The sequence below is a fragment of the Charadrius vociferus genome, unplaced genomic scaffold (assembly GCF_000708025.1).
Source record: "Charadrius vociferus isolate BGI_N301 unplaced genomic scaffold, ASM70802v2 scaffold370, whole genome shotgun sequence".
In the NCBI taxonomy this organism is placed as follows: domain Eukaryota; kingdom Metazoa; phylum Chordata; class Aves; order Charadriiformes; family Charadriidae; genus Charadrius; species Charadrius vociferus.
Genome location: NW_009646744.1, coordinates 276477 through 284210, shown reverse-complemented (window position 1 = coordinate 284210; position 7734 = coordinate 276477).

Genomic DNA, 7734 nt, shown 5'->3' with positions numbered 1-7734 from the left:
TCACCCCCCTCAGGGCTGCGGGCCTGGTGATCGCGCAGTCCCCCGTGAGGGGGCAGCTGGCGTTTTTCTGTGCGGTGTTCTGCCTCCCTGATAGAACTGAGGCTTTGAAGCTTCGTGGCTGCTGCTTCCCGTTGTTTTGCCTAAAATCTGAAGAAAAGCAAAACATTGGCTCTTCAATACATGCAAAGAATAAACTTCTGTGCATATTCCACTCGTCACTAAAGCATAAGTAGTCAGTGCTGCCTTTTACTGCTCTGCCTCATCTGACGTGGTGAGTGTCAGGTGCCCCAGCTGTGAGACAGAGTAATACTGATGTATTGTGAGGTAAAGCTGTAATGCACTGTGTAACCGCTAATTGTTACTTCTTTTTACTGTTCTCTTCTGGTGCAGACACCAATGACATGTAAAAAAAAAAAAAAAAAAGATGTGACGGTTGTAAATCCTTCCATCAGAATGGCCCTGATACTCTGGGAAGTGCGGAAACGCGGCGGGCGAGTCCTGCGGGGGCCGCGCAGAGCAGAACGCGTGGTGTACAAGCACAAAGGCTGTCAGGTGTGTGGCATCTGCCAGCTTCCCTGCGTTTATTTATTCATGCTCAGCAGCAGCATCTGCTTTCAGCTGGATGCAAACTTTTGGTTTCACTACAGTTTACATGCACAGGTGACATCAGGAGGTTTTCAGTAAGAGTGTAGTATTAATGCATTTGACGTCACAGAGGAATTTATTACTAAGCAACTTTTTAATTGTCAAAAATCTCTTTCTTCCCAGGATTTTTTTTTCCTATTCATGGGGAAAATAAAGTCCGGACTTCAAGACCAGCCACCGCCACTCAGGATAAGCTCATTCCTTTTGGCACGACCGATGCTTAGCAAATAAAATCTCTTTCTTCCCAGGATTTTTTTTTCCTATTCATGGGAAAAAAAAAAAAAGGTATTGTGAATCGCATAGATGTGGAGCAGAGTAGTGATAAAATGCTATTTGCATGATTCAGACAGAATTCTTGTTGACATCAGTGAAAGTAAGAGAGTAGAATTTGGCCCTAGAGATACTGTTTTGCGTAATGTTCATTTCAGGTGTTTTTTTTCTCAAGGCCACAGCTTAGTTACATGAAGTGGTTTTGCCTGCAAGTTTAGCACCTTGCTCCGTGTTCTGTCTAGATCTAAAAGGAGCAGGATGTGCTTTGTTCACTGAACGGATGGGAGAGTTTCTGTGAAACTGCAGGTACTGAAGGAAATGGAGTAGGTGATGGTGCTGAGTGAAAAGTAAATAATTGTTGTCATTTAATATTAGACTTTCATACCCTTTCACATGTCCACATTAAAAAAAATTAATATTTTCCTGAGGTGAGACCAAAAAATCGCTAGAGCCATGAATCTTCTTGTTTTTATTAAAGACAAGCTGTTAGCCTGTCCCTCACAAGCAATCTGCAGGAGCTGGGAGTACTATGGAATTGTGAAAAATATGACTGGGACTGTAAGGACACTTTCATGCAAAGAAGCTCCTTTCCTTCACAGTCCTTTGTCACTCATGCTGTTTGTCCCTCTAGTTTCATTATTTTACTCCCTTTTTTTCCATGCAGGGGCAGGGGAAAAGGGTGTACGTGGACTGTTAACTAGAATTTGTTTTATTAACTACCTAAGGTCCTGGCACTGAGCACAGGAAGAAGCGAGTGTGCGTTGCTGGCTCAGGTGGGCTTTGCTGTGGACAGAATCAGGGAGAACCCCGGCTGAGGTAGTTTAGCTGAAACTTCAGAATGACATGAATCGCGATTGCCACTTAATTGTTATCACTGAATAGGTACATGGTAATGAGGTTTAGAAATGTGTTAGCTGTGCACGCATAAAGAGTTCCAATCCCATGCTTCATATAGCCTAACTTCTTATATGCATGCTGGAAGCGAACGCTTGCCACTTGGGCACATGTGCTTCTGCAAGTGAGAGTCCCTGTTTTGAAGTACGTATACATTATATTTTTTTTTAATTCATTTTGGCTCAGGACATGATTACAGTTATTTTGTTACAAACTCTCATGTATGTAATTTTCTTCTAGTGAGATTACTGTGTTTAAATTATAGTCCTGTTACAAGCTTCTCCTGCAAAACATATCTTGTGATGCAGTGCAGACGGTATCTCCTGAGAACAGCCTCCCAGAAAGTATGCATGTTTGTAGAACTGAATGAAATAATGGTGGAGGAATTATGGCCATGGATAATACGGAGGTCGCTAACTGTGGTATAAGCTGCTTCTTGCAGATTTATACTTTAGGTAAAATACTGTTTGAACGCTGAGAAGATACCAGCTTTCATGGAAGACCTGTAGAATGTGCAGGCTACATCTGATGTTGATGACTTAGTGCCACTTTGCTGAACTGCGTGACTTCGTTGCAGTTCACTAGACAGTAAAATGAGACCCAAATCCCAGGCAGTGGGCTGCGTAATTGTGATCTGCTAGTGAAGTGCTCTTTGGCTAAAAACCTATTTGGATTTGCTTAGGTTATTAGAATTTACTTGCAGCTTAGGTTGAGCTTTCATTAATTAGTTCTCTCTGGACTAGGCATCTCAACATTGCTTTAGGGTATCGACTGTTTCAGCTTTGCCTGACAAATTCACACTCGTCTGTAGCAGTGTGCAGTCTGATACAGGCCAGTGGGTTGAAGGGAAGGCAAGGCACTGCAGCTACACAACTGCTTCCTTCCTGCGTGACATGGAAAGGGCATTCTGTGAACAGCCTAGCTCGCCGTGCCTAGGGGTACAGCCTGCTAAGGCACCGAATGCTTCCTGGCAAACACTGTCTGTTTCTTGAGGGACCAGCTCCAGCTGCACCTGTGGTTATCTGGACAGGGCATCTGGCTTTGCAGGAGGCCTTGAAATGGCTCCAAGGTGGGAAGAGTAAAGATACTTGTAAAATTAGTACATGGTTTACACAGTGCTGATGTCGTAATAATGCTACTCAGTGAGGACTAAACTTTGTTTTAGCTGTAACGCTAAAAGCCACTATAGTTACACCAGTGTTGATAATGGGATAATTTGAACCAGAATGAGAATAAAAGTATTATTCAAACAACTTTGGAAATGTTGGAGGAAAGGAAAAAGGTGGGGAGGAAGAAGTCTGCTGAAGGAGGCTTTGCTGTGGCAGAACTTGTGAGGGAGAAAGGAAGTCCCTTACAGAAGGGTGACTGAAAACAACGATTTTTGTTTGAGTTTAATCCTCGCATGCTGATGTGAGTGCACATGAGGTCTCTGCCCACCTATACATGCTGGGTCTGTTGAAGGGTCGGAGACCCCCAGGATTGTTTGTATAGTGGATTGCTTTGTTGAACAGTGTCCATGAAATTCTAAAGGTTTTGTTAGCGTTGGGTATGTCAGTTCTTGGTCAAAATGTTACCTGATGTACAATACCTGATTGTTATCTAAATCAGTGGAATGTGATTCCCCCTTACTGTCCGTTTCTGAAAACCTAGAACTTTGTGCAATGAATTTGCTTTGGATTTGGTGTTTGAGAGAAGGAGCATACAGTTTGACTTGCAGAAGCTGTGCCCACACTCTGTATGTTACATGACAGAAAAAAAATGTTGTTGCATGTCTTCTATTTGGATTGTTTGCCTTGCACCATGCCCATGCTCACGTGCTAAGCAGCTGTGAAAGATATTCTTCCCCTTTGCCTTTTTTTCGATGAAAATACATTATGCACTTGAGTTATGAATAAAAGATCAAGGGCAAATCTGTATAATGCTTTACCACGTACTTGTTACTAATCTGTATAATGCTTTACCACGTACTTGTACGTGGTAAAGTAGGGTACGTGGTACCCTACTTTAGGGCACTTGCGCTCTTTTGCTAGCAGATCCTTTTCTTAGGGAGATTCTGCCATTTAGTGTTTCTTCATGCTTTTGCTTCAAAGTCAAAGATTTGTTAGGGCTTCTTATTCACACATACTGCTGGATACTGCTCCAGAGCTGGAGTACTGCATCCAGCCCTTGAGCCGTCAGCACAGGAAAGACATAGACCTATTAGAGCGGGGCCAGAGGAGGCTATGAAGATGCTATGAGGGCTGGAGCCCCTCTGCTGGGAGGACAGGCTGAGAGAGCAGGGGGAGTTCAGCCTGGAGAGGAGAAGGCTCCGGGGAGACCTTATTGCAGCCTTGCAGTGCTTACAGGGGGCCTACAGGAAAGATGGAGAAAAATTGTCTAGCAGGGCCTGTTGCGATAGGACGAGGGTAATGGTTTTAAACTAAAAGAGCGTAGATTCCAACTAGATATACGGGAGAAATATTTTACAATAAGGGTGGTGAGACAGTGGCCCAGGTTGCCCAGAGAGGTGGTGGATGCCCATCCCTGGAAACATTCCAGGCCAGGTTGGATGGGGCTCTGAGCAACCTGATCCAGTTGTAGACGTCCCTGCATATAGCAAGGGGGTTGGACAAGATGGCCTTTGAAAGTCCCTTCCAAGCAAATTATTCTGATTCTATGTTTCTATGATTCTATGATTTCAGCAGATGAGATTTTCACTGTATGTAATTCACACTGCTGGATCAGTGGATAATGTATTATTTTAGCTCAGTATCATACTATTACTTGCCTGGCACACTTCGTGGGAACTCAGTTTCTAGAGCTACCTGAATGATGTGAAGACCAGTCCACTCTAGGAGTGATATACACCTTTTAGAAAAGTGTCTGGGTTAAGGGGCTGTAACTCTGCAAGGGCCTAGAATTTAATTCCTACCAGGGCTGTGTTACCATTCTTTGCTTTTGATCGGAAGTCTTGTCTGGAAGTGCTAGCATCTGTCTACAGGACATGGCGTCTGGTTCTCAGTGAAACCAGGGGCCCCACTATGTTGAGCCAGAATCGGGCCCAACACATCTGCTGGGGCCAGACATTTCTGTTTTAGTGTGCCATGCCACCCTGCTCAGAAACTACACTCCTCTCTGGCTTGATGGAGTGTTGCCCTGGCAAAATGTTGCACTAGCTTGATATTTAGATATGAGACTGCTGAGGACCACTGAATGTTACAGGGTATGTGGCTGAAGGATCCTTAGGTGGCACCTTGAAGTCATTTCTGAATCAAAGCGCAAGCCTAGAACTGCAAGTACTGGGGTTTTTCTTCCTTTTTTTATTTTAACTATTGTTTGCGAAAATCACCCAGAGTGATGAAAGTTCCTGTGTGGCTTTTTAGCTGAAATCTTCTGTCCAAAATCCAACCCAGATATTTTTTTCTTCCCAGAATTAATCCTGCAATTTCTGCTGGAAATTATCGCTACTTCTCTGAGTGCCTTGAAGTTCTGCATGGTGTTGCTAAATGCTGATAAACAGCTTCTGCATTTCTCATTATGCGTGGGTGACTTGATTCGTATTTATAGCTTGTGTATTCCCACTGCAGGATGTAAGGTGATATGTATACATACCACTGCTACTACAGACCCAACTGAATACTACCCTTTCTTTCTAACGTTCATTGCTGCTTTTAAGACACCTACCTTTTTTCAGTGCCCACAGAATTTGATGAAGTCAGTTGTCCCATGATTTCCTGAAAGCTTTTTTTAGCACTTTGTCATAAGGAATGACCTCAAACCTGTGAATGATGTCACATCATTAATGTATTGGGTTTAAGCATAGCTGTGCTGTGACTTTTGGAACATACACTTAAAGCTCGGGCTGTATTTTCCCCTAGCTATATTGAAGGTTATGTAGGCATCTGTTAAAAGTGGAACATGCTTCCTCCTCCTCCCTTTGATAGATGCTGCTTCTCTTTTCCATCAGAGAGCTGTAGCTGAGCTGCTCTTCAAATGAGCTGCATTGGTTCTGCAGCTGAATAGGTAAGAACCTTAGTGTGGTCCTGACACATATTTTACATTTAGGTCACCAGTGTATTTGGCCCAGATTTTAAAGTTTCACTCTTCTCAGGCTGCATTTTGATGGATTTGGCCAATGCTTTGTATTTAGCAGGGAAGCATTATGTGATGCTTTTACTACTGAAGTCATTTCATCAAAGGAAATTATAATATGTTACAGTAAAATGACTGGAACATCCGATGTAAAGAAATAAAAGCAGCAGTTGAATTTTTTTCATTTATTATTTGAAAAGTGCAGATGCATTTCTGAAGCTGTTGTGATTAAAATGCTAAGGTTTTTGTTCTTTTCAAAAGGCAATTCTGATTATAATTTTTCAAAAATACTTAGAGCTTAAACATCTCTCTATTCGCTAATCACATGGTATCCATGTCAGACTGCTTCACAGAAGCTTGTCAGGAATCACAATTGTTTGTAAGATTCTTATAATCACGTTGTTCCCTAAGCGCCTGCACATCAGACTTACTTTGTTGTCTCCACTCGGCCCCCAAAACTTCTACCCAGGTGATCTTTATCCCTCTGCCTTGGTGGTTTGGATCCTAATCATACTGTGTGATCACAAATAGCTTCAGTGCTTGTTTGAACAAGATCGATTTTTACTGTGCAGAGTGAATTGATTCTTCAAGCCCTGCCAATATGACATCACTGGCTTTATGAAAATTGATTTTAAAATTATTACAGTGTACTAACTAACATTAATAACTGAAGTATTTGAAAACGCTGATGCAATACTCCTTGCTTTGAACAGGAGCAGCACTAATGAGCTTAAATCCCAAAGGAAGCTATCATTTCTTCTGACTGGTCATTTAGATGTTAAAGACCATATGCATTGACTGTACCAGACTTAAAAAAGTAATGAAGACATCCAAGTTAGCATGTTCTCACATCACACCTTTCAATCCTCCTTGTCAGGGTTATGGGACACTTGAGGAGTGTTTCTTCTGTGGTCTACTGGAACTGCAAGTGCAGATGCACAGTACTTGTCTTTTCGTTTTCTGAGGTGAAACGAGCAGCCTCTGTAGTAGTACCAGACTCTGCCGATTTGAAAATTAGAAATCAGATCCAGCAGTAAGAGGCAGAACCTTGGCTTGGGAGCCCAGCAGTTGCTTCAGAATTAATGAATTGATTAAGGTAAAAATCAAGGGTTTGATTAACTGTTCAACTCTCAGGTCTGAATTTGAAAAGTCTGTAAGTATACAAATTAATGATTTTCTGCCTTAGCCTTGAAAATTGTGTTTTTTATGTTAGCGTGTTATGTTAATGATTTTTTTTTTTTTAATTACGGCCGTTTTTTCAGAAGAATCTCGCTGAAGTATCTGCAACTTAAGAGCAGTCAGCAAAAAAATTCTGCACATGGGAACTTCCTCACACAAAGATTTCACTCCAAAGCTTCCCCTCCAGGTTTTGGTTCATGTTTGAGTAAAAGCATTTATTTTACCATATGTATGGCTTTATTTTACCATATGTTTATCATTTTGAGTAACCTATTTTTGCCCAGAACTGGTGTGTGCTAGGCACAAAGCTCACATTCCCTGTTACAGTTGCATGACCAGCTGTGAAATCGCTGGTGGGTGCAATTGTGGTCACAATTTGGTGAGCTATTTAAGCAGCTTAATTTCAGCAGATGTTTTGTGCAGTGCCTGTTTGACCTGAGGCATGTGCTTAACGTCCCGCTGAGCAGAGTGGCTGGGGGTGTCCAATTTACCCACCCGGACCCCACATCCAGCAACGGCAGCAGGCTTCACCGCAAATCCCCCGTTCCCCGGTGCTGCTCGGCTCTCCTTTTCCCGCAGCGCTTGACCCGGTAAGAGCAGCGGGGAGGATCTTGCGCGATCACCGCCGCGGACGCGAGGTGGCAGTGCCGGCGCGGAGCCGCGGCTGCTGCTCCC